Source organism: Dipodomys merriami, unplaced genomic scaffold, assembly GCF_024711535.1.
Source record: "Dipodomys merriami isolate MVZ:Mamm:240054 unplaced genomic scaffold, mDipMer1.0.p SCAF_7, whole genome shotgun sequence".
NCBI lineage: Eukaryota > Metazoa > Chordata > Mammalia > Rodentia > Heteromyidae > Dipodomys > Dipodomys merriami.
In genome coordinates, this window is record NW_027206290.1 from 71,239,895 (window position 1) to 71,267,202 (window position 27,308).

The 27,308-nt window shown below is 38.6% G+C and overlaps 1 protein-coding gene across 7 annotated transcripts in view; it reads left to right on the forward strand.

Annotated features, from left to right (window-relative positions):
• Positions 1-27,308, forward strand: part of Asip (agouti signaling protein) — a 189,288-nt gene that overhangs the window by 87,384 nt on the left and 74,596 nt on the right. The gene's annotated exons all lie outside the window — the stretch shown is intronic.

The window sequence follows — 27,308 nt, forward strand, 5'->3', positions numbered from 1 at the left end:
ATTTATTCAGGTAGGCTTTAACTATGTAGACTAGGCTAGTTTCAAATTTCAGATCTTCCTGATTCTCTCTTTGGAGTATGGAGATTTATAGGTATATACCACAACTCTAGTCTTAAATAACGTTTTTTTTGTTTTGGGTTTTTTTGTGTGTGTGTTTTGTTTTAAGAAAACACGGAGGAAAATGTTTAGCTTGATGAATCGTCATTCTGCAAATATGTCCAAGATCCTAAAGCAGAATTTAGGTGTAGAAACAGGAAGTGAGCAGCATCCAGAAGTAGCCCCTTCGCCTTCACTGCCCAAGCACAACCACCATTAACCTGACTTTTAATACAGTAAATTAAGTTTTTCCTGCTTGAAGACTTTATGCATTTTTGAGTATGTTTGTGGGATTTGATTTGCACATTGAAATGCTTTCTATCTTGTAAAGTTTAATTCATATTTCACATACCACTGAATATTGGCAGCCCATTTTTCTTTTTGGTGGGATTTAGATGCATCCATTTAGGACTTTGGGCTTGTTAATCAAATGACTGAGAGAATCAAGAGTTTTATACACATATAAGATACTCTTGCCCATGTATAATGCCTGACTTCTGTAGAAGACTTCTTGGTCCCTTGATGATTGTGTCAGGAGAAACATAGGTTTTGTAATTTCCCATGGTATTCACATTTTCAGTTTGAGCTTAGTATTAATATCTACTAGTGTATTTTATATATACTAAATTTCCACAAAATTACCTCTGAATTTCATTTTAATTAATTCAAATAATAATTAATTCAAATTTTAGTTTATTTGTTAATTAATTAATTTATACATTGGTGCTGAGAAGTGAACTCAGATTCTTCAGCATACTAAGCATGGCAATCCCCAACCCTCAGTTCTTGTGTGTGTGTGTGTATGTGTACAGGCATGCATGCATAAGTGCCAGTTCTGGGGCTTGAACTCAGGGCCTGGGTGTTGTCTCTGAACTTTTGTTTTGTTTTGTTTTTTGTCGGCCATGGGGCCTGAACTCGGCCTGGGCACTGTCCCTCAGCTCTTTAGTTTAAGGCTAGCGCTCTACCACGTGGGCCCTAGCGCCACTTCCAGGTTTTTCTGCTTATGTGGTGCTGAGGAATGGAACCCAGGGCCTCATGCATGCAAGGCAAGCACTCTACCACCGAGCCACCTTCCCAGCCCCTGAACTTTTTTGTTCAAGGCTAGCACTCTACCACTTGAGTTAAAGTTCTATTTCCATATCTTTGGTGGTTAATTGGAGATAAAAAGTCTCATGGACTTTCCTACTCAGGCTGGCTTTGAACTACAATCCTCAGATCTCAGGCTCCTGAGTAGCTAGGATTACAGGTGTGAGCATCCAGCACCAGGCTCCTATATATATTTTTTTTTTTTTTGGTCGGCCGTGGGGCTTGAACTCTGGTCCCTCAGCTCTTCCGTTCAAGGTAAGTGCTCTACCACTTGAGCTACAGCGCCACTTCCTCCTATATTTTTAAATTATATTTTTCCCTTAATAATTTTTTCCCACTGTATGTACCAGGCAATCTTCCAAGAAATTCTGGGCTCCTTCTGCAGATAAGTGTCTTGAAGGAATATATTCTTCAGTTGTGTTTTCTGTATTCACTGAGGAATTATGTTTACCCTTGTGCCTCATAGTATAGTTCAGTCATGCAACTGACAAATATATTTTAGGTACTTTCTATGGCAGGTTCTAATCTAGGCTGTAGGAATACAGTATTGAAAAAAAGATAATATTGGAAACAACAAAGATAAAGGTATAACATAATGAAAGTGATGAAAAAGAAAAAGGATAATGTACAAAGTAATGGAAAGGAGTTTGCTTTTAACGGGGATGGGGGGGAGAGAGAGAGAGGGAGGAGGGTGTCAAAGAAGAGCTCTGTGAAGAAGTGACAGTAGAGATAAGTCTTAAAGAAAGAAAATGAATCTCTTGTGCCAAGAGCTGGGTAAAGTGTTCTAAACCAAGGAGTCAGAACGTGCAAGTCAGGTAAGGGTTTGCTTGTTGGGAACAGAAGGAAGACCAGTGTGGCTAATGTACAGTAAATAAGGGGAAAAGAATGAAATATTCTGAGAAAGGCAGGCCTTTACCTTGTGAGCCATGTAGGCTATATCAAAGACCTAAACTATAGGAAACTAAGAGTTCTAACAAGATTCTAACTTTTTTTTTTTTTTTTTTTTTTGGTCATGGGCTTGAATTCTGAGCCTACGTGCTGACCCTGAGCTTTTCAGTTCAAGGCTAGTGCTCTACCACTTGAGCCACAGCACCACTTCTGTTTTTTTTTTTCTGGTTTTGTTTTTCTGGTTTTTTTTTTCCCCCCTGGTGGTTAACTGGAGGTAAGAGTCTCATGGACTTTCCTGCCTGGGCTGGCTTTGAACTGCGATCCTCTTCTGAGTAGTAAGGATTACAGGCATGAGCCACCAGCGCCTGGCTGCTATGACATATTTTTATGTTACATTGTTTATGTCTAATTTTTCCCTTTTGTAAAACTAAAGATTTAAATGTTATATAGAAAAGCAGGAAAGTATACAGATTATATGTGTATAATGTGATGAATGTTGATAATTGTATAGCCAGATAGGTTTCCAAAGTGGTAAAGAATATTTACATTTTTAAATGTGTGTGTTTGTCATTCCTAGGGCTTAAACATTAGGGCCTGGGCACTGTTCTTGAGTTTTCTTGATTAAGGCTAGTGCTCTACCAAATGACCCACAGATCCTTCTGGCTTTTTGGAGATAAGTTGAAGATGAGACTCTCATGGGCTTTTCTGCCCAGGCTGTCTTTGAATTGCAATCCTCAGATCTCAGCCTTCCTGAGTAGCTAGCATTATAGGCTCTTATAGCTTTTTTTTTTTTTTTTTTTTTCCAGTTCTGGGTCTTGAACTCAGAGTCTGAGCACTCTCCCTGAGCTTCTTTCGCTCAAGCCTAACACTCTGCCACTTGAGCCGCAGCACTACTTTCCTGATTATTTTGTAACTTTATTGGAGATAAGAATCTCACAGCCTTTCCTGCCCAGGCTGGTTTAGAACCATGATCCTCAGATCTCAGCCTCCTAAGTAGCTAGGATTACAGATGTGAGCCACCTGCACCTGGCACCCGGCTTTTTAGCTCTTTTTTGTTGCTGTTGTTGGTCGTGGGGCCTGAACTCTGGGCCTGGGCCCTGTCCCTCAGCTCTTTAGCTCAACGCTAGCTCTCTACCACTTGAGCCATAGCGCTACTTCCAGCTTTTTCTGCTTATGTGGTGCTGAGGAATCGAACCCAGGGCCTCATGCATGCAAAGCAAGCACTCTACCACTGAGCCATCTTCCCAGCCCTTTAGCTCATTTTAAAATTGAGTTTGTCTTTCATTTTGAGTGAAAGTTTTTACACACAGTTCTTTTACAGATATGCATACTGTGAGTATTTTCTCCTAGGCAAAAGTTTATTTTACTAACAGTGCCTTTTTAAGATCAAGTCTAAAAATAAGCAAGCAAACAATACGTATGTACTTGGAAGTCATTTTAAATTAATAGAAAAATAAATTTTCAAATCTTGGTGAATTGCAATACCTCTATATCTGTTAATTTTCTTTGCTCCAAAATCTACTTTGCTATTAGTATAATATCAAAGAAAATTAGTATAATATTAAAGAAAATTAACTTTTAATATTTAACTAGTATTTTAACTAGTATTTTCTTGTCTTTTCCTACCATTTTGCTTTTAGCCAATTTTACTTATAACTCATGTTTGAATTTCTTTGTAGGTAGTATGTACTCAGTTCATTAAAAAAAATCTACTCTGACAATCTATGTTTAAATAGATTTGAATGATCTACATTTAATTGAATAGTTTATATGCTAGAATTTAGGTGAATGATTTTGTTTTTCTCCTTTTGTTACTGTTTCCTTTTTTCTGTATTCTTGGAATTATTTGAAAAAATTTCAGTCTTCTAGTCAAAAGGTTTTTAAACTAAGTTGTTTTATATAATTTCTTTTTAAAATGAGTGCTAAAGGGATTACAGTATAGATGCACACAACTGCAATTTCCTTTTAATTCCTGTTTTGCTGCTTCAAGTGGAATGTAGAAATGCTAACACTATATTAGTCCCTTCACCTTCCACTGCATGATGTAGTTGTCCTGTATTTTACATCTGCGTATACAGAAAGTAACTTAAGACAATATTACACTTTTTATTTTTAAGCATCAAACATTGGAAAGACCTCAGAGAAGAACAGTCTATTGTGTTTACTTAGGTAGCTCCTGTTTCAGTTCTTCTTCCTGATGTTTTCAGTTTCTTCTCTCTGACCTCCTTTTGTTTTTTAAAGTAATTTTTACCAAGCAGATCTATGGACAATAAATGCTTAGTTTCCCTTCATCTGAGAGTACCTTTATTTCATGCTCACTATGAGTATTTTCAATGGATATAGAACTCTGAATTAACATTCATTTAGCATGTTTAAAATGTTGTTTAACTTCTTTTTGTCTCTGATTTCTGATGAGAAACCATAACCATTAAATCATTGTTTCCTTGTAAGTAATATGTCATTTTAACTCAACCTGTTTTCAGTATTTTTTTTCTTTGTCGTCCATTTTAAACAGTCTGATTGTGAAGTATCATATCATGGATTTCTTTGGTTTATTTTATTTGAGGTTGGCTGAACATTTTGTCTCAATAGAAGACAAGTGTCATAAAAACTTGTGCTTTGTCAAACTTGTGAAGATCTCAGCTGTTATTTCTCCAAACAAGTTTTTTGTTCCGCACTCTTTCTCCTTTCTTCTGAAACTCGTGACACTACAGTTAGATGTTTTGTATTGTCCTCAGAGGTTCTGTTTGTTTTAAAAATCATTATCTGTCATTGCATTTGAAACATTTCTTCTTTAGTTTAGCTGATGCATAAAATGGAAAAATTCTAATATTAATGGGCTACCACATAATGTTTTGATACAGGTATAAACTGTATGTTTAAATCTGGTTAAACATATGTATCTCCTCTAGCATCTATCACTTCCTTATGGCAAAAACTTCACATCAGATCATTTATATTGCTCTGTCTACAAATTCAATCTCTCTTTAGTTATTTTCATTTTACTATTGAACCAAAAAGAGATTTTAAGTTCTGATGACTATATTTCTTATTCCTTATACTAGTAATTTCTTTTCTGCTTTTAAAAGCATTTGAACTACAGCTTCTCAGTTTCATTCAACTTTCCAGAGAATGAGTCAATTTTTTAAAACTAATATTTCATTTTTTTCTATACTGGTTTCCTTCCTCCCTTCCTTCCCTCTGTGTGTGTGTGTGTGTGTGTGTGTGTGTGTGTGTGTGTGTGTGTGTGTGTGTGTGTGTGTGTGTGTGTGTGTGTGTGTGTGTGTGTGTGTGTGTGTGTGTGTGTGTGTGTGTGTGTGTGTGTGTGTGTGTGTGTGTGCGCGCGCGCGCGCACCAGTTCTGAGGCTTTATTGCAGAGCTTGGGAGTTGTCCCTGAGCTTTTATGCTCAAAGCCAGCATTCTACCACTGAGATCTCAGCCTCCTGAATAGCTAGGATTACAGATGTGAGCCCAGGATGATTTCCATTTTTACATTTCATCTTTTTCTTTACTCCAGGTTTAATTAATATATTCTCTCTGTGTCTCTCTCGCGCTCTGAGCTCTTGTCTCTCTCAGCGAAGGAAAGAGGATCATGGTGAGGTGAACTGGGGCAAAGCTAGCACAAGACCTTAGTAGAAAAATAAAGAACAAATGGACGGGGGTATAACTGAAGCGGTAGTGAACATGCTACTGTGCATGAGGCCCTGAGTTCAATCTTCAATACTGTAGACATACACAAAATAGTATCAGCTTCCCTTTACGCAGTGCTATAAATGCAATCCACAAATGTTTCTTGTGGTTTTAATTATTATTCCTTTCAAAATATTTTCTAATTTCTTTTGTGATTTCTTCTTTGGATCTGAGGATATATTAGAGACAAGTATGCTTATTCAAAATATTTGGAGAATTTTCCACATAACTTTTCATTGAGGTTCCTAATTTAATTCTGTTGTGGCTATATAATAGGAAACAGCACACTCTATATTATTTCAATCCCTTAAAATGTATTAAGATCTTTTATAGTTAAGCAGATGTTTTTTATTAATAACATTCCAGATATACTTGAAAAGAATACATAGGTTTCAGTTTAAGTGGAGAATTCAATAAATGGCAGTTAGGTCCATTTGGTTTACATTGTGTTATTCACAACTTGCTTGCTGATTTTGGGACCACCTGTTCTATCAATTACCAAGAGAAAGGTGCTGAGATTGCCAACTGTGACTGCATGTTTTCTGCTTTTTTCCTAACATCTGCCATATTTTATTTATGTTTTCTAACTATCATTACATGCAAACACACTTAGAAATGTGTGTTGTTTTGATTAATAGAACTTTGTATTAAGAAACATTCCTCTTTACCTCTAGTAATGCTCCTTTATCCTGAAGTATATTTTATCAGATGCTAGTCAAGGTGCTTCATCTTTCTTGTAGGTACTGTCAGTACTTACCAGTAGTCTTTTTTACTCTATGTCCTTTTACATGTGCATCTCTTATAAAGTAACATCCAGTTTGGTTTTGATTTTTCGTCCAGTCTGATACTAGTAAATACCAATATTAGAATTCTATTGGGTAATAAATTACAAATCAGCTTAATAGCCTCATAACTCACAATTCTGTATGTTAAAGTCTGTCCTATCTGCCCTAGTATAGTTGAGTTCTGTTCTAAAAGTTTTACTGGCTGCTGAAGAAAAAGTTTACTTTCAACCTTTTTCAGTTGCCAGAATTCAGTTCCTGTGACCATTTCAGCTCCTGTGAATCACCTGCTAGCAGCCAGTGGGGGATTCCCCTCACCTCTGAGAGTTTGGACATGTGTATCTTCATGTGGCCCCTTCATGATAGGATAGCAACAAAAATCTCCCTCCCATTCAATCTTCCTTGCTCTGAATCTCTGACTTCTGCCACAAGAGGGAGAAAATTCTCTTCTTTTAAATAACCCATCTATTCTGTTAGCATTCCTATTTTAAGGTCAATCTGCAAAACTGTTAAAAGGTAAAAGTCATTGAGCCCATCTTCGAATTCTACTCATCAAAACATTCCTATACTCACACTTTTTTGGGGGGGCCAGTAATGGGGCTTGAACTCAAAACCTGGGCTCTGTCTCTGAGCCTCTTTGTTCTCAGTGCTAGCACTCTTAACACTTGAGCCACCATGCCACTTCCAGCTTTCTCTGAGTAGTTTATTGGAGATAAGAGTTTTAGAGTTTCTGGCCAGGCAAGCTTTGAACCGTGATCCTCAGATCTCAGGTTCCTGAGTAGCTGGAAATATATGCACAAGCCACCAGCACCCAGCTTACTTATACTTTTTTTTTTTTAAGTTTTGAAGTCATTTAGAATCATTCAAGAAATGTAGTTAAAAATTATTTCTGTATATATCCACCTCACTTTTTGTTTGCTTTTTTAAATTTTTGGTGGTGCTGAAGCTAGAATGCAGTCATGCTCCCAATCTCTTTTTTGTTGTTGTTGTTTATCTCAATGTCTCAATATAGTCCAGACTGGCTGCAAACTCACGCCTTTCTTGCCTAAGTCTTCCCACTGCTAGGATTATTGATATGTCATCTCCTAATTTTAGCATCCTTGATGAAGCTTCCTGCAACAATTACTGTGGCTTTTTCCATTATGGTGATTTTAATAGTATTTCATTTCTTCTATATTTATTATCTAGAATCCGACCCAAAGATGAGCTATGTACTTACATAATTTAGTGTCAGTATGAGCTCATAGAAATTTGGCTGGAGATATAGTTCAGCAGTACAACAGCTGATGAGCAATCACAAGACCCCAAGTTCAAACCTCAATACATTTCAAAATGTATTGGTTCAGGGCTGGGAAGGTGGGTCAGTGGTGGAGTGCTTGCCTTGCATGCATGAGGCCCTGGGTTCAATTCCTCAGCACCATATAAGCAGAAAAAGCTGGAAGTAGCGCTGTGGCTCAAGTGGTAGAGCACTAGCCTAGAGCTGAAGAGCTGAGGGACAGCACCAAGGCCCAGGGTTCAGACCCCACAACCGACAAGAAAAAAAAAGTATTGGTTCAAATAAGAAGTCAGTGCTTTTCTCAAAAGTAGTTTAAGTACCTGTTACAAAGCAGTTCAAGCTGAGGGCCAGTGGCTCACGCCTATAATCCTAGCTGCTCAAGAGGCTGAGATCTGAGGATCGCAGTTCAAAGCCAGCCTGGGCGGGAAAGTCTGTAAGACTCTTATCTCCAATAAACCACCAGAAAACCGGAAGTGGTGTCATGGCTCAAGTGGTAGAGCATTTGCCTTGAGCTGAAGAGCTCAGGGATAGCACCCAGGCTTAGAGATCAAGCCCCATGACCAACAACAACAACAAAAAGCAGTTCATGTGCCTGTTACAATTTAAATAGTCACTTTTTATGTTTCTAGAATTTATAAATGATATTGTAATGATATTTAATTTTTGGTATCCATTCAAAAAATAAAAGTACAATGATTTTTTTAATGTCTGTATCTTGCAAAATGTATGAACTCATTTAATAGTTCTGAGTTTTTATATGACAATTGGAACATTATTGCTCTTTTAAGTGAATTAATAAATGAATTATAAACATTTTTCTCAACACATTTCAAAAGAAAAAAACAAAAACAAAAAGAGAGAAATTAATTCTTTCTATGGCTTATAATCCAATAGTTCCCATTATTTATTTTGTTGCTCAAATTATTCCACCCCTGGTTCCTAGGAAATCCTCCAGGTTGGCCCATTTGTCCTTTCAAAATGCCTCTATCAAACTTTGAGGACTTTCTTTCTTTCTTTCTATCTTCCTTCCTTTCTTCCTTCCTTTCTTTCTTTCTTTCTTTCTTTCTTTCTTTCTTTCTTTCTTTCTTTCTTTCTTTCTTCCTTTCTTTCTTCCTTTCTTTCTTCCTTTCTTTCTTCCTTTCTTTCTTTCTTTCTTTCTTTCTTCCTTTCTTTCTTCCTTTCTTTCTTTCTTTCTTTCTTTTTTTTTCTGTTGTTGTTGGTGGTGGTGATGGGGCTTGAACTCTGGGCTTGGGCACTATCCCTGCGCTCTTTAACTCAAGGCAAGCACTCTACTGCTTGAGCCATAGCACCACTTCCGGATAAGAGTCTCACGGACTTTCCTGCCTGGGCTGGCTTTGAACCATGATTCTCAGATCTCAGCCTCCTATGTAGCTAGGATTATAGGCATGAGCCTATCCTGTGTAGCTAGGATTATAGGCATGAGCCGGCACCCGGCTATGAGGACTTTCTTAAATTTTCTCATTACAACATGTTCAGGTTCATCTTATATTTTGCCTGCCCTAAGATGAGAATCACCTGTGATGATTTCTTGGCTCCTTTAATTAGAAAATGACATTTAGAACCAAGATTTAGGAAATAGGAGTACTTGTTACTATTAACTATTATTAAGTACTCCTATGCATTTAAATTATAAATTCTTTATTTTTAAAGAATTATTTATATTAGCCCTTTATATGTGGCATCGTTTGCAAATATTTTTACCCAGTATGTCTTTTGCCTTAACTATGTTATACTTTTGTTTTTGATTTTACATGGGTGCCATTTTTTTTTCTTTTTGGCGTGATACAGGTTTTGAACTCAAGGCTTCACACCAGCTATGCAAGCACGCTACAGCTTAAGCCATATCCTTTTGACTTTAGTTGTTTTTTGTTTTTGTTTTTTTGTCAGTCGTGAGGCTTGAACTCTGGGCTTGGGTGCTGTTCCTCAGCTCTTCAGCTCAAGACTAGCACTGTATCACTTGAGCCACAGCACCACTTCCAGTTTTCTGGTAGTTTATTGGAAATAAGAGTCTCATGTACTTTCCTTCCCAGGCTGGCTTTGAACTGTGACCCTCAGATCTCAGCCTCCTTAGTAGCTAGGATTACAGGCGTGAACCACCAGTGCCCAACTAGATTTTTGTTTTTGTTTTTGTTTTTGTTTTTTTGTTTTCTGGGTCCTGTCTTGGGGCCTGAACTCTGGGCCTGGGCGCTGTCCCTCAGCTCTTCAGCTCAAGGCTAGCGCTCTACGACTTGAGCCACAGCGCCACTTCTGGCTTTTTTCTTTTTTGCTTATGTAGTGCTGAGTAATTGAACCCAGGGCCTCTGGCATGCAAGGCAAGCGCTCTACCACTGAGCCACCTTCCCAGCCTCTAGATTTTTGTTTTTTTATAGGGTTCTATACTGTTGCCTGAGTTGGCCTTGAACAACAATCCTTCTACCTCCTCCTCCTGTGTAGCTTGGATTACAAGTGTGATTCACTATGTTTAGCACTATTTTTATTTGTTTGTTGATGTTTTTGTTTATTGAGGTTTTAACAAAGATTTGTTTTAGTATAACAAGATAAAGTAGGAATTAATAGAAAAAAAGGAAACATTTCTTGTTTCCCATACAGAATGTGGATTAAAAACTCAAAATGGAGGTTTATACCCATATAGTCTTTATACTTTCTGAGTTGAGAGAATGCACATGATCATATTGGTTAGAAATTTCTAATCCTTAGACAATGGTTCTTGGTAAAATGTGTGAGACATGCCCAAAACACAAATAACCTTCAGTACCTTCTTCTGCCATTCTTTCCATCTTTTTTACTCCTTCAAGGAGCCTTGCAACTTCTTTTTTTATATATATTTTATTGTGAAAATACTGTACAGAGGGGTTACAATTACATGGGTAAGATAATGAGCACATTTCTTGTCAAGCATTGTAGCCTCCTGTTTTGTTTCCCCTTCCCACCCTCCCACCATCTCCCCTCCACCAAAGTTGTAAAGTTCGTTTTTCCACATAACGACTTGTACATCTCATTGTTGCAATGGGTCCTCCTGTATCCCTGTTTTAACAATTTGTTTTTTTCCCCTCCATATATACCAACTTCATATATTGTGAAAGCCTTGCAACTTCTAATATCTCAAAGGAGAGGACAGATGCAGATTACCTTATATCTCCCTATCCCTGTAATTCAGCATCTAAACGGAGATAGTAGAAAAGAGCTAGCTGTTTTTTTTTCCTTTTCCTTTTCTCTTTTTTAACTTGTTAGTTCTCATTTCAGAGTCTAGCACTTTTAATATTTGCTAATTTTAACATTATTTCCCTATCTCCTTATCTATCCTGCCTCATTTCCATGATTTTGGTACCTTTTTATTGTTAAATGTGCAGAAGGTCTGAAGTCCATCTTTAGTAGCTGACTCTGACCCTAAGGTTGACTGCTGGCTGTACCTAGAAAGGCAACACAAAAGTCACATTTGGAGATAATAAGGGAAATGCATTCCACAGGAAATTCAGTTGACAGACTGCTGTGATCAGGACTGGAATACATCAAGTCATTCTGGCATCCATTTTTCAAGGTTTAGTTTTGTCTGCTCTGTAGGTGATGTCCTGGCATCTTAAAGGAATGCTGCTCAGGCTGCCATGTCATAGGCCTTACTTCTTATGAAATTTAACTCCCAGCTCACCTACCTGTCATTGGATGATAGATGAGGGGGTATCCTAGTTTTCACCCATAGTCTTTGAGACATACTCATGAAAGCATTTCAAGGAGTCTCAGAACAAAGAGCGCTTCACAAGGTGAACATGATGTAGGGAGATATTAAAAACAAAGTTTTGCACAATGGTTTAAGCCTGTAATTCTTGCTACTTGGGAGATGAAGAATAGAGAATCACATTTCAAGGTCTAGAAAATCACATTTCAAGGCCATCTCAGGCAGAAAAATGTTCATGAAATTCTATCTTAAACAATGAGTGGGGGCTGGGAAGGTGGCTCAGTGGTAGAGTGCTTGCCTTGCATGCATGAGGCCCTGGGTTCGATTCCTCAGCACCACATAAGCAAAAAAAGAAAAAAGCCGGAAGTGGCGCTGTGGCTCGAGTGGTAGAGCGCTAGCCTTGAGCTGAAGAGCTGAGGGACAGCGCCTAGGCCCAGAGTTCAGGCCCCACGACTGGAACCAAAAACAAACAAACAAAAATGGGTGGGCATGGTTCCATATGACTATTATCCCCCAACTATGGGGGAAGCACAATGTCTGTACACAGTAGTATCACCTGTCAACCCCAGTGACACAGAGAGGAAATTATTTCAGCTTTTTCTTATTCCATAAGATGTAGGCTATGGGTTTCTCATATATAGCCCTTACTATGTCTTTTATATCTTATACATATCTTTTATACCTTATTTTTTTTTTGAGGACTTGCTGGGGAGGGATTCCAGAGAAGTCATCACTGGTCTTGGGGAGGCTCTGACATTCCTTTGTTTTAAGACAGTTTCCTCCATCCTTCTTGTAAACATAGTATTACTAAGTCCTGTTCTGGATCTCCAGGTGAACAAGTTAGACATTTAAAATGGAGACAGTGATACTGTCTAAAAGCAGGATTTCTACTATTTTTAGTTCATCTGTAGTTTAAGTAAGAAGTTAGCACTTTTCTCAAAAGCAGATTAAGTTACAAAGCAGTTCAAGTGGCTGTTATAATTTAAGTAGTCTTTTTTATGCTTTGAGAATTTATAAATGATATTATAATGGTATTGAAAATTTTGGTATCCATTCAGGCCAGGAAATAAAATACAATGATTTTTTTTAACGTGTTGCATCTTATAAAATGTATGAACTCACTTAATAGTTCTATGAGTTTTTATATGACAATGGAACATTATTATTTTCAGTTTTAGTAAGGCAAACTTTAATAGGTAAAGCTCAAATAAACAGAGTTCATCAAGATCCTCAAATTTTACAGAGTAGAAAGAGGTTCTGAATCCAAAAAGTTTAAAAACAGCTGCCCTAAATTATAAGATGTCAAGAAGCAGGTCTTAAACTTCTGTGTCTCTAGTGAAAGTTAACTGATCAGGAAGATGTGTAAATTAGGGCCACAAATATCACTAAGTGAAAATAATTTTTTTCCCGTCAGTTTTTACCCTGGGTCATGGGGCTTGCACTCTGGGCCTGGGCACTGTCCCTGAGCTCTTCAGCTCAAGGCTAGCACTATACTCCAGCGTCACTTCCGACTTTTTCTGCTTATGTGGTACTGAGGAATTGAACCAGGGGCTTCATGCATGCAAGGCAAGCACTCTACCACTGAGCCACCTTCCCAGCCCCTTAAAAGTAATTTTTTAAGGAAAAGTATTTGTCATCATCTGAAATGTTACTCTTCCTTTCCTAGATAAAATTCTCTATGTCTAATAATCTCACCTATTTCTTCTGCTGTATGTTCATGGCTCAAATAAAGAACAAGTATAAAATAATACTTTATTGAACCTGAGCATGTTTTGACACTATTAATATATGGGAGAAGAAAAGTTCTGCTCAGAAAAGTTGAAACACTGAAAAATGTTTGCTAGGAATGCTAATTTGCAAGTGACTGAAACAGAGAGAGGTTTAGTTAGGGAAAATTATGTCCTGTAAAATGCCTAAATTTAAGGAAAAACAGCATTACAGAGCTGCTTGGCATAAATGATTTGATTTTAATTGTATGAAATATAACTGACTCCAATTGGGTTGTGAAAGATTTGGAAACAAAAGAACTCCAGGGAAAAACAATTACTCTAGAATTGGTAAAGCAAGACAATAAGATTCATTTCACCCAAATTATTCCTTAAAGACTTAAGGCATATTCTCTGGGACAAAAACACCATTTCCGAAGAGATTGGGTCTGTTCAGGGTGGTATAGCCTCAGACTAGGAAAATACTCCAATTAACATTGGCCAAATCTGCTTTGGAACTTTTTGAAGAAGCTATAAGTATGTCAGATTTTTTGAAATGGACTTCAAACATGTTCTCATCATTGTATTTGCATTGTGGAGATGTAACTCTTAAATTAATCTTGGTTTAATTAGTCTTATCTGTTATTTTTTCTTTTTTTTTTCCTCTCTTTTTTTTTGTCGGTTATGGGGCTTGAACTCTGGGCTTAGGCGCTGTCCCTGTGCTCTTCAGCTCAAGGCAAGTGCTATACCACTTGAGCCACAGGGCCACTTCCAGTTTTCTAAGTGGTTTACTGGAGATAAGGGTCTCACACCCTTCCTGCCCTGGCTGGCTTTGAACTGAGATCCTCAGATCTCAGGATTACAGGCGTGAGTCACTGGTACCCGGCTGCTGTTATTTTTTCTATAAAAATCCATCTTCTTCAAGTCTTGGATTCCATCTCAAAAACCTATAAAGGCTTTGTAGGCCATAAGGTCTCTATAGCAACTTCTCAACTGTCCCATAAAATTTCACATTCCTCAAGTCTTCCTTGCTCCCTTCACTTTTAGGGCTTGGGATTAAATCATGGCCTTGTACCTGTTAAACGGAAGAATTCTACCACTGAGCTAAATCCACATTACTTGCCTTTTTGAAATGGGATTTAGCTTTGTAGCCAAGACTGACATTGTACTCTCAATCCTCCTACCTCCATACATGATTACATGCATGAATCCTTGTGCTTGGTGATTTTCCTAAAGGCATGGCTCTCTCAGACATCTATAAAGACTGTGGGCCTTAAATTCTCTATAAAAACGTGTCAACTCTGCTTATAGAAAAGTAGGAATCACGCTGTGTAACAAATGGGTATAGCTGTGCTCCAATAATATATTGTTCACACAACCGAAAATGGGTCAAATTTGGCCTGCTTACTGAGGCAGTTTGCTGACCCCTGGGCTATCTGATCACTCTCAGAGTGTTATGATGTCCTCTCAGCAGAATGTTTACCTTTTTCTAATCTTCTATTGTTTTCCAAACTTTAGACTACTTGCAAACCAAGTGTCCTCCCATTTTCCAAATGTTGTGCTCATTCCTGCTTTCAGCCTATGCAGATTACTTACCAGGTGTGGCCTTTTCTCTTCTATTTGCCTTTCCAAGTCCTTCCCAAGTCCTGACCCTTTGGGGGTCAGGCTATACTTTCTTTATAAAGCCTTTATGGATTAACTCCAAAAACATTCCTTTCTCCCTTTTCTCAGTCCTTCATGGAAGTCCAGAATCCTTAATGTACTGAACTATTTTGAGTCATTTGAGACCATTTAGTCAATTACAGTATGACAAAACTGTATGACAAAACAATATGACAAAAGCTTATATAAATTTCTATTTCTGGAAAATCTTTGTATTTCTAGGTAATTCTTTCTGGGAAAGAGGAATCCACTCAGAGTTAGATTTTCTGCGAAGCTAAGTCAATTTTTGTTTTAGTAACCTTTGTTTATTCAGGTTCTTGTACATAATTAGGTAGTGATAGCTTTATATTCTCTTACTTTAAGAAGGCCTCACATTTGTCTCAATTTCAGGATTTAAATTTCCAGATATTCTAGACTCACTATGAAGACTAGTACAACTTGGTACAACAGAGGAGATTTCTTTTCTTTTTTTTCTTTTTTTTGGGGGGGGGGGGAGTCCGGTCATGGGGTACTCTGGTCTGGGCACTGTCCCTCAGCTCTTCAGCTCAAGGCTAGCACTCTACCACTTGAATCACAGCACCACTTCCGGCTTTTTTTCTTTTGCTTATGTGGTACTGAGGAATCAAACCCAGGGCCTCAGGCATGCAAGGCAAGCGCTCTACCACTGAGCCACCTTCCCAGCCCCTCCATTTTTTCTTGTTGGAATGGCTACCCCCCCTCCCAGGTCACTGCAAGAAGAAGGAAAATACACCTATTTTTTTTTCTCACTATGTTTTAGGTCTCTTTGTAATAACAGTTTAGACCTTGAACTATAAACTTATCATAGTAAGTGGTCAGAAATATTTGTAGAACTACAGTGGCCATTAACTAAAAAAGGGATGGGTGCAGACTGACTTTTGGAATCATTCACCAAAGAATTTTCTTAATATAGTTTTATTTTATAAAATAGAGAAAGAAAGAATTATAGGATTTATTTCTGTCATAAAAGTATACATGGTTATTATTGAATTTTCTGTTTTAGAGGAGGCAACTTACCTTTGGGGCAGCTCTATAAACAAATTAGATAGTTTGTATAGGTGGCCTTAATAAAATACGATTTACTTCACATGGGCACTAGTCAATATATTTTCCCTACCATCTCCTACCTAACTCCTCCCCACAGCTGTGTGATAGGCTCAATAGGATCCGTTCTACTATTCTCTCTAGTTTTGCAGAGGAGTGAAATTTCTTATAGTACAAATGTATAAAATATTAGATTTTCAGGTCTCTTTCCTATTCAGAGATCTGAAGTTGGAAACCAAGAAACTATTCTTTCTTGCCCCAACTCCTACATTTTCTTTCATTCTCATCACTGGAGATGAGTCAATTTCTAGACTGTTCACTCATCCTTTTGCCAGATATCTTGCTGTTACCTCTTTGCCCATCTTTTCTCATTTCTACTTGACTTCTTGTGGGAATACTTAAAGTAAGCTCTTCAGTTTTGTTCTCTATTTTTCTTATCTATTTGTCATTTTCTTTCATATCCCACTCTGGTTACTTGGTTTGGTTTTGTGTCTTGTCCGTTTTTTTTTTAATTTAAATTTTCAAGTTGATTTACAGAGGGGTTACAGTTTCATACGTAAGGTAATTAATACATTCTTTGTCGAACATTGTTACCCGCTTCCTGGTTTTTCTCCCACTTTCCTCCCCTCCTCTTGTGTGGTTTTTACTGCCCAGTTTTTTCCTGTTTCCTCTCTGTATACATCCCATCTTTTTTTCAACTCTTTGAAATATGTCTCTCACCCTTCCTTACAGGTCTTTTGAAAATGTTTTCTGTTTCATTCTAGAATATCACTCCCTCCTTATTCTTCTCTTTCTCTGGAGTCAGTATTTTTTAGGCTTCTGGAGAGAGGTTGCTCACCTGCAGCTTCCTAAGTGCCAAAGGTCCTGTAGCATGTGACAGTGTAGGTGGTTCCTGGAGGTTAGCAGTAACATTGCACATAATGTATCTAGCAGTCTGTTTGGCACAGGGTAAAATCATTGAGTAAACAGCTCAGAGCATGATTATTATGATGAGTAGGAGGAAAAGGAAGACTATTATTTTCTTCCAGCTTCATATAGTCCTTCATATAGTGACCCCACCTATTCTGAGGGCTTCAGTCAATCCCTGCGTATAAATTGATGAGCCTTAAATGGCACTTCTTTTAAGGTCCATGTCTTCACTTGCATACAGGGATTTCCTGGTTGTTGTGAGGTAAAATTGTTTATAGTACAGTATTCTTTACATGTCTATTTAATTTCTAGTGAAAATATTAAACTCTTTTTTCACCTCTCATCTATATATGCATCATATCCCATAAGAAATAGATAAAGTAACACTTTATATGCAATGAAAATTATAGTGTGTCTTCATAGGGGCATATGACTTTGTTGTCTCCTTTTCAGAATCTCTGCTTGACTAGAAGTTTCCTACAGGCAAAGATTGCTTTGTGACTATCTTCTGGCATGGTAGATGGTTTGAAGTGGCTGTTTGGTGATTGTTTCTAAATACATTTTAAAATGGAATTAGTACTGGATTATATGGTCTCCCAGACTCCCTGTTATATACAGAAAAACAATCTTCGATTTTATTTATTTGTTTATTTAATTTCTGCAAACTCAGAGCCTAGAACATGCTAGGTATGTGCTCTACCTATTAAGCTAAATTCCAAGTCCCTTAAATTTGAGGGTTTCTTAAAAATTAATAGGATTAATATAATAATCTGGTATCTGTAACTCATACTTGGAATCTTAGAGACTCAGGAAACTGAAACCTAGAGGAAGAGGGTTTGAAGCCAGCCTGAGCAGAAATGTTTTTGAGTCTCTATTTCTAGTTAACCAACAATAAACTGAGCTGGAAGTGTGGCTCAAATGGAAGAATACCAGGCATAAACAAGCAAGCTAAGCAAGTGTGAGATCCTGAGTTTAAGTTCTGGTACTGGCAAAAAAAAAAAAAAAAAAGAATATATCTTTATTACTGCTTATCCATGTAGTGTCAATGTAAATTGAATGAAACTCTATTGCTACTTTTATAGCCCTAAATCTGTGCTCTGCCTTTACAAGGGCATGTTCCAAAAGCCCATTGACAATCAATGAGCCACTGGTTCCTGAACACAGGCTGTTATATACATGTGGACAGTCCCATGTGACATAAAAAAAGTATTTCTAATTGTTTGCAGACAGCATGAATAATCTGAGTAATTTTCCTTTCTGGCAATGATCAAAAGAGTTTCAATCTTCTGTATGGAAATGGGACATGTTGAATGCTATTCATTAAGGAAATTAATTGCCATATGTTTATGACATCCAGAAAACAGCAATTCCCAGGTATACCAGTGAGGATTACTGGGAGAAAAGATAATGTTTAAATAGACTTCTTTCTTTAACAGTCATCAGTTGAACATTTTCAGGACACTTAAACCAATGATAAAAGTATCAACAACCAACAACACTTGGTACTGAGAAAAAACTTTTTTGCCTTCTGAAAAAATGTCTGGTACTCATGAGTGCAAAACAACAGATTTCCCAGACTTTGGACCATTAGTAAGTAAAATTACTTTAACACAATGTATTTTTAGCATCACTAGACTTAATTTTTTTATTTTATTGTAAAAGTTATATAGGGCTGGGAAGATGGCTCAGTGGTAGAGCGCTTGCCTTGCATGCCCGAGGCCCTGGGTTCGATTCCTCAGCACCACATAAGCAAAAAGAAAAAAGCCAGAAGTGGCGCTGTGGCTCAAGTGGTAGAGTGTTAGCCTTGAGCTGAAGAGCTGAGGGACAGCGCCCAGGCCCAGAGTTCAGGCCCCACGACCAGACCCAAAAAAAACAAAAAACAAAAAACAAAAAATCAAGCAAACAAAAAAAGGGCTGGGAAGATGGCTCAGTAGTAGAGCGCTTGCCTTGCATGCCCGAGGCCCTGGGTTCGATTCCTCAGCACAACATAAGCAAAAAGAAAAAAGCCAGAAGTGGCGCTGTGGCTCAAGGGTAGAGTGCTAGCCTTGAGCTGAGGGACAGTGCCCAGTCTCTGAGTTCAGGCCCCACGACCGGACCCAAAAAAAAAAAAAAAAAAAAAAGTAAAAGTTATGTACAGAGGGCTTGTAGTTACAATATTTTTTATTTACTGGAAATGAATGAAATATGCATTGAGCTATGTAGCCAGCACATTAAAGAAGAAAATCCTAGTTCCTGCCTTCCAGAAGCTTAGAGAAGAGTACCATCCACAGGTTAATAGACCAAGGAAGGGAAGGGTTTCCCAGGCAGAGGCAGCAGTACAAGTAAAAGCACAGTGGCCAGAGACAGTACAGAGCCCTTTCCAAAGGTTCTGGCGGATAGGACATAGGGTACTGAGTATGGAGAAACAGAAAAAGGTCAGTCATGCCTTTTGCTAAGGCTAAGAAGTCCTCATTTAACAGGCATATAGAGTTGGATTTTATTTAATGGGCAGTGAAGATTTTCTGATAGTGGTGAAGAGGATAAAACGAATGGCAATCAAACTAGTGGTAGGAGATTAGTTGATGTTTCTGTAAAAGTGGAGCTAAAATAGAAGAGTGTCTAAGTAGTGGAGATGACGATGTTCTCTGTATCATTGTCTTTGAGAAATCTGATCATGCTGGGGACTGGAGATTGTATGTGGTTTTTTTCATGCTGCATATGTTTTGGATTTGTTGAAATTTTGGATCTATAGATTTAATTTTCATCAATGTTGAAAACTTTTTCGATCATTATTTGTTCATGTTTTTCTCTCTCATCCCTTAGCTTCCAGGACCTCCACTTATGCACATATTATGGCACTTCTAGATGTCCCATAGCTCACTGGTGTTCTCCTTCTTATTTGTTTTAGTAGCATCAATGTACTTTGCTCAGGCCCATTCCCACTACTACTCCCCCTCATTCCCCTCCCCACTTCACAAACAAATCTCAACAAGTTTCATTGTTCCATTTTCACACTTATACATAAAATATTTTGACCATATTCATTCTCCTTTACCCTCTTACTAGTACTAACACTAAATAGGACATGTTTCACCTCCTTACTATTCATTTTTACTGAAGTGTCTGTTAATTGTTGAAAGGGAATTCACCATGGTATTGTACACATACACACATACATACTTTAATCAGATGGATTATATGTGTGTGTATGATCCTGTATGTATGTTTCCTTTTTAGACCTAGCATCTATGTATAAGAGAAAACATGGGGCCTTTGTCTTTTTCATCCTGGCTTACTTTACTAATATGGTTGTCTCCAGATTCATCGATACATTTTCTGCAAACAACATAATTTCACTCTTCTTTATGGTTGAATAATACCTCATTGTGTGTATATACCACATTTTCTTGATCTGTTCATCACTTGTAAGGCATCTGTGCTGTTTTTATTGCTTGGCTATTGTGGGTTTGCAGGTGCCTTTATTATATATTATATTTAATATATTAATGTTATTAATATATATTTTTTTCTTAGTTTACAAGTTTGTTATGAAAAACACTGCAGTGCTCTTTTTTTTGGGGGTGGGGGGTCCGGTCGTGGGGCCTGAACTCAGAGCCTGGGTGCTGTCCCTCAGCTCTTCAGCTCAAGGCTAGCGCTCTACCACTTGAGTCACAGTGCCACTTCGGCTTTTTTTTTCCTTTTCGCTTATGTGGTGCTGAGGAATCGAACCCAGGGCCTCATGCATGCGAGGCAAGCTCTCTACCACTGAGCCACCTTCCCAGCCCACTGCAGTGCTTTTGTGCAGTAACATCTTACAGGAGGGGGAAACAGCTGTTCAAAACAACTCACCAGGTTCTGACAGTAACAAAGAACAACATGGGGCTGAGATTTGAGAAGGGAATAAACTGAATGCAGACAAATCATACAATTAAATTAAATGGTATCCCTGAAAATAAACAAAACAATTTCAAAACTCACAAGTAAAGGGGGAGGCCTTGGTACTTATTTTTTAAAATGTTTATTAAGCTCCAGTGATTGTTTGCTGCTATCCTTATCTCTCATGCTAAGTAAAGCTATAGCTAAATGGAAGTTAAACTGTATTCATGAGGTGTTAATGTTTACATCTTATATTAATATATATATATATATATATATATATTATATCTTGACTTACATTCCTTTAGATAAATTCCCAAGAGGAATCTCATATGGTAGTTCTTTTTTTTCAGTTTTTTTCTCTATGTGCTTAATCTTGGAGTCTTCCTTTTTTAACTCTGTGTGTGTGTGGTGGTGTTGGGGTGGAGGGGGTAGGTTTACTGGGAATCAAATCCAGGTTCTCAGACATAACTCTTTATCTTCTCTTTGGCCATATGTAACGTGCTGTTAATCTATTACAGTAGATGTTTCATATGCAATATGGTAGTTTTTATCTCTAGAAGTTAGATTTAGGTCTTATTTTAAAATACCCTCCATATCTCTGTTTGTTTTCAATCTTTCATCTGGCAGTACAGTATTAACTCTTCTAGTGTCTTGTCTACTAATTCTATCTTTTGTGTAAATGATTATCTGTTTCTATTTGTTGACTTTTCTTTCATCATGATTCTTATTTTCCTGTTTCTTTGCATTCCTGGTAACTGTTTATTTATTGTTTTGAGAGAGGGTCTCTGTATGTAGCCTAGGCTGGCCTCTACTGCACAATTTTCCTGACTCCACCTCCTGAAGACTTGGATTTGGTATATATCATCATGTCCAGCTGCTCATAGGATTGTTTTATTTGTTTATTTATTTATTTGGTTAGTCATAGGGCTTGAACTCTGGACCCAGGTACTGTCCCTCAGCTCTTCAGCTCAAGGCTAGTGCTCTACCATTGGAGCCACAGCACCACTTCTGGCTTTTTCTGTTTAATGTGGCAGTGAGGAATCGAACCCAGGGCCTCATGCATGTGACGCAAGCGCTCTACCACTGAACCACCTTCCCAGCCTGCCTCACAGTTTTTATTGAGTGCTAGACATCATGGAAATTTACCTTGTTAGGGCTTGTATCTGAGGTTTGTTCCCCTTTTTCTGGACATTGTTAGCCTCAAGTAGTTTCTTCAGATGTCTGATCCAGGGTTCAGCTGAAGACTCAAGGGAGACCCTCTGTAGATTTCTGCTTGCTTTCTCTCTTTTCCTCTCCTTCCCTCTTTCATTTTGTGTTCCTTATTTTTTATATGTGGGTACCCCTTATTCCTTTTCTTCCTCCTTCTAGACTCTGCCTTCCTGGATTTTCCACTCCATCTTAGTAGTTCAGGGAGACTTTTGGACTCCATCTGGGCAACAGGACTTAGGATCAAAACACATCATAGGAATAAAGGCAATATAAATTGAGAAACAATAGACTGGGAAGAGTGTTGGTTGCTGACACAGAGACAAGATAAATGGTGATATAATTCCCTCAGATAAGGAATTCATGGAGACAAACATAGGCTGGGGGCTGGGTAGGACAAGGGAGATAAGTAGCTTGGTTTCAGGAATGGCAAGGTTGTAGTCCTTGTAGTCCTTGTGGACTTCTAGTACTCAGAGGGAATGTGTGAATTTGGGGTGGAGCTTCTAGAGGCATGAACGTGGAGTGTGAAGCCATTGATCAAGTTATCAGAGAGCATGTACTGAAAAAGAAAAGAGGTTGGAAAACAGAAATTTGGAATATGCTAACATCAAAGGTGCTGCAGAGGGGAGAAAGCCAGCAACAGTAACTGAGGTAGGCCCATAGAAGGCAAATCAAGGGAGGTGATTATCACTGAAACCATGAGACAAATGGAACTTTAAAATGGAAAGAGCGGTTTCTTGGACTCCAAAATATCATGCATAATTTTTTAAAAAACATTTCCACTGATTGTGAACTTAGAGAAAGTTTTATTTTGTTTCATTTTTTGCTTTTGTTTTAGCAGAATGAACTCCATTCACCTATTCATTTATTTGTACAGTAAGCATTTTTTTTTGGGGGGGGGGTCCGGTCGTGGGGCCTGAACTCTGGGCCTGGGCACTGTCCCTCAGCTCTTCAGCTCAAGGCTAGTGCTCTACCACTTAAGCCACAGCGCCACTTCCGGCTTTTTTCTTTTCGCTTATGTGGTACTGAGGAATCGAACCCAAGGCCTCAGGCATGCAAGGCAAGCGCTCTACCACTGAGCCACCTTCCCAGCCCCTACAGTAAGCATTTAACAGACGTTTAAGTCTCAATGTCTGGGGATATAAAAATGCATGTGAGGGGCTATGAATGTAGCTCAGTGGTAGAGTGTTTGCCTTGCATGCATGAGGCCCTGGGTTCTATTCCTCAATACCACATAAGCAGAAAAAGCTGGAAGTAGCGCTGTGGCTCAAGTGGTAGAGCATTAGCCTTGAGCTGAAGAGTTGAGGGACAGTGCCCAGGCCCAGAGTTCAGGCCCCATGACTGACAAAAAAATTGCATGTAAGTCTCTACCTGGAGGAAATTCCTTAAAAAAGAACTTAATGTAATACAGTTCATTAAGTGTTAAAATAAATATATACTAGTCTACAGGGCTAGGGGCATAGCTCAAGTAGTAGAGCACCTGCCTAAAATAAATAATAGCCTGAAAGACTGGGTAGTAAGACAATGTCAGAGGGCCTTCCCTGGAGGAAAAACTAGCTCTGAGATGAAGAAGGATGAAAAAGGTTTGTATCATTTCAGGAGAGGGAATGGAGGACAGAAAACCAGGGTATACAGTCAAGAAATAAGTAAGCTTATACCTGAATTTCTCACAGTGTTTATTTAACAGAATTGAGTTTGATTAGGATTCTTGACAGATCTTCAGAAAATAGAACTGTGTTCTAAAAAGATTGAAAAGAACGATTCATTTCTTTTTTTTTTTTTTTTTTTTTGGGGGGGGGTGGAGGTCCGGTTGTGGAGCCTGAACTCTGGGCCTGGGCACTGTCCCTCAGCTCTTCAGCTCAAGGCTAGCACTCTACCACTTGAGCCACAGCACCTCTCCCGGCTTTTTTCTTTTTGCTTATGTGGTGCTGAGGAATCGAACCCAGGGCCTCGGGCATGCAAGGCAAGCGCTCTACCACTGAGCCACCTTCCCAGCCCCAGAACGATTCATTTCTAAGGGCAGGTCACAACCAATGAGGCGGGTGAAAATTCAACTCCTAAAAAATATGAAGTATGAAGACCCTGAGGTTGTTCTCTGTACTCTGCAGTCTTACCCTCATTTCTATTTTTAAAGAGCTGCAGCTTTTCTGTAAGGGAGAAGTGCCAGTTTCCTGAGAGGAGCAAGTGTAAGTCTTTAGAATCCAACATCAGGAGAAAGGAAGATGGCCTGTACTTTGAAGTGCTCTGTTCCTAGGCCCTCCCCACTTGCTTAGAAACTTTATTTCACCCACATCTCCCCTCCAAAGCAGATGTGTGTGAAAAAGAAAGAACAGCACAGAGACATGTTGCCAATGGGAATTGCCAGATGTGAGTGCCTGCAGTGATGAAGTGCAGACAACCGTGCCTTGAGTTCTCTTGACGTGTGCTTTTGTGTATTCCAGGCAGAGAAGCCTAAGTTAGGAATAGATGAGGAAGTGCTATCCTTTCTTCCACTGCCTTTCTTCTTGTGCTAAAATGGCCTGATTTCTCCAAGTCATCTTTTGTGGATAGGTGATAGCCAATTGTAATCTAAGGTAAGGATAGTTATAACATAGCTAGGGTTTTTGTTGTTGTTCTATTTATACAAATACTTTTATGCAAATGACTATAAACACAAGAAAACATATGTAGCTTTGTCCTTCTTATGAAGTCATCTTTAGGCAAAGCCATAGACTTGAAAAGGGATTGAGTGTGGTATGAGCAGATAGGGAGAGTTTTAGAACAGCAAGGGAGTAGCTTTTCCTATTTTCTTTTGTTTGTTTGTTTGTTTGTTTTTACTGTATTTTTTTTGTCTTTTCTTTTTTGGTACTAGGGATTTAACCAGTGTGGACAACTTTTTTCTGGGAAGATTTCAAGGTAGTAGTTGGTGTTCAAGAGACTGAAGTAGGCATTCTAAACCCAAAAGTAAAGAGTGACCATGAAACATGGCTGTGTCTACCTTAACTAGAATAGTTATGAGTTCTAGTACTACTGGGATTGGACCAGGAAATAACTTTGTATTTACTTTTCTAGTTTCTTTTCTGATTTTGCCCTTAGTTTCATATTACCTCTTGTAGCTCTCTTTCATCTTTCTGTTTTCCTCTGCATTTGTCCATTTGTTCCAGCCCTACTGATTAAACAAGGCTCCTAAATTCTAACATTACTGAAATTATACATCATTGTTTTCTTTCCTAATAATCTGATTCTAACAACTCAGAGAAGTCTTTGTTTTTCTCACATATTAAATAATACCCCCCATGATCTAGGGATCCCATTCCAGAAAAAAGAACTCCTATCCAGGGCTCATGGTAGCAACTCAACAAATCAGTCATTAATATGCCCTTTACAGGGTTGGGAATGTGGCTTAGTGGTAAAGTGCTTGCCTAGCATGCATGAAGCCCTGGGTTCAATTTCTTAGGACCACATAATCAGAAAAAGGCAGAAGTGGTGCTGTGGCTGAAGTGGTAGAGTGGTAGAAAAAGCTTAGGGACAGTGCCCAGGCCCTGAGTTCAAGCCCCAGGACTTGCAAATCTATCTATCTATCTATCTATCTATCTATCTATCTATCTATCTATCTATCTATCTATCTATCTCTATCTATCTGTCTGTCTATCTATCCAGAATATCAGCCTCTCATTCTCACATAAAAGTATCTCTTGGAGTTTCAGGGTGCTAGTTGTAACAAATAACAAGTATACTGCTTTTTTGAAGTGTCCTTCATTCTTTTTTTCCCCTTGTCACCACTTGGTTTGAACTCAGGACCTTGAGCTTGCCGGATAGGCACTCTAGCATGCTGCCCCCACCCTCAATATCTTTTATTGTTTTTCTCTTCAGTGGTTATGCAAAGGAGTTAATTTAACATGTCCATTTAGGAATCTTGTGCTTCTTGATCAGAATCACCCATTCCATCATTCTCCCCATCCCCTCTGCCCTTCCCTCTGACTCATTTTGCTTTTCTTATTTTCTTTTGTTTGGTTTTTTTTTTTTTTTTGCTGTATTTTTTGTCTTTTCTTTTTTTGGTAGTAGAGATTTAACCCAGGACATTGCACTTGCTAGGCAAATGCTTTGCCACTGAGCGACATCCCAGCCCTCTATTTTCTTTATCATATATGTACATTGAGTATGCTGGTTGTATTTGTCTCCTGTTCCATTTTTCATTCATTCAATTCCACCCTAGCTTTCATTCTTCATCTTATTTTATACTTTCAACAAACTTGTGTGGTATGTATTATTTTTACCCCCATTTTACATATCAGGGGAAGATAGTGTGACTTTCTCAGACTCACTTAGAAATTACCAGAACTAAGGATCCCAACTCCATATTGCATGATCATTCTCCCACATCAAAAATAAGGCTTCAGCTAGGTGCTGGTGGCTCATGCCTATAATCCTAGCTACTCAGGAGGCTGAGATCTGAGGATCGAGGTTCAAAGCCAGCCCAGGTAGGAAAGTCTGTGAAACTCTTATCTCCAATAAACCACCAGAAAACCGGAAGTAGCGCTGTGGCTCAAGTGGTAGGGCGCTAGCCTTGAGCTGAAGAGCTGAGGAACAGTGCCCAGGCCCAGAGTTCAGGCCCCCACGACCAACAAAAATAAATAAATAAATAAAGTCTTCAATCAGATCCCAGTGGCTCATTCCTATAATTTTAGCTACTCTGGAGACAGAGATCTGAAAACTGAAGTTTGGAGCCAGCCCAAGGCAGACAAATCCAAGAAACTATTATTTCCAATTAGCCAGCAAAATGTCAGAAGTGTGTGGCTGAAGCAGGAGAGCACCAGATGTGAGCAAAACAAAAATGCCAAGTGTGAGGCTCTGAGTTCAAGCCCTAGTATCAGTGTGCACACACCCACACACGCGCTCGCATGTGCGCGTACCCTCCCCGCACCCCCCCCCACCTCCATGCTTAGTACCAGTGACCCACATCTCTAATCATAGGTACTTAGAAAACTGAGAATGTGAGATTATAGTTGAAGACCAGCCTGGGCAGAAAAATCCATGATATCCCTTCTGATTCCATAGCTGGATACAGTGGCACCCGGGTGTCAGCCTAAACTACATGAGAGGATTAGATAGGAGGATCATGGTACTAGGATAGCTTGTCTACAAAGAGGGAAGCTAGACACAGTGTTGTGTTCCTGTGATCTCACAGACAATGGGAAGGCTAAAAGTAGTCAGATCATGGCTCAGGCCTGTTCTAGAAGAAGGAAAGGAGACCCTATGCTAAAAATAACCAGTGAAAATCAGGTTTAGAGGTGTGGCTTAGTGGTATCACATCAATCATGTGTGAGTCTCTGAGTTCAAACCCCAGCAGCAATAAGAAAATAAAAAGACTGAAGAATATTTTAAAAGAGCAATAGACTGGTTATTTGTTATAG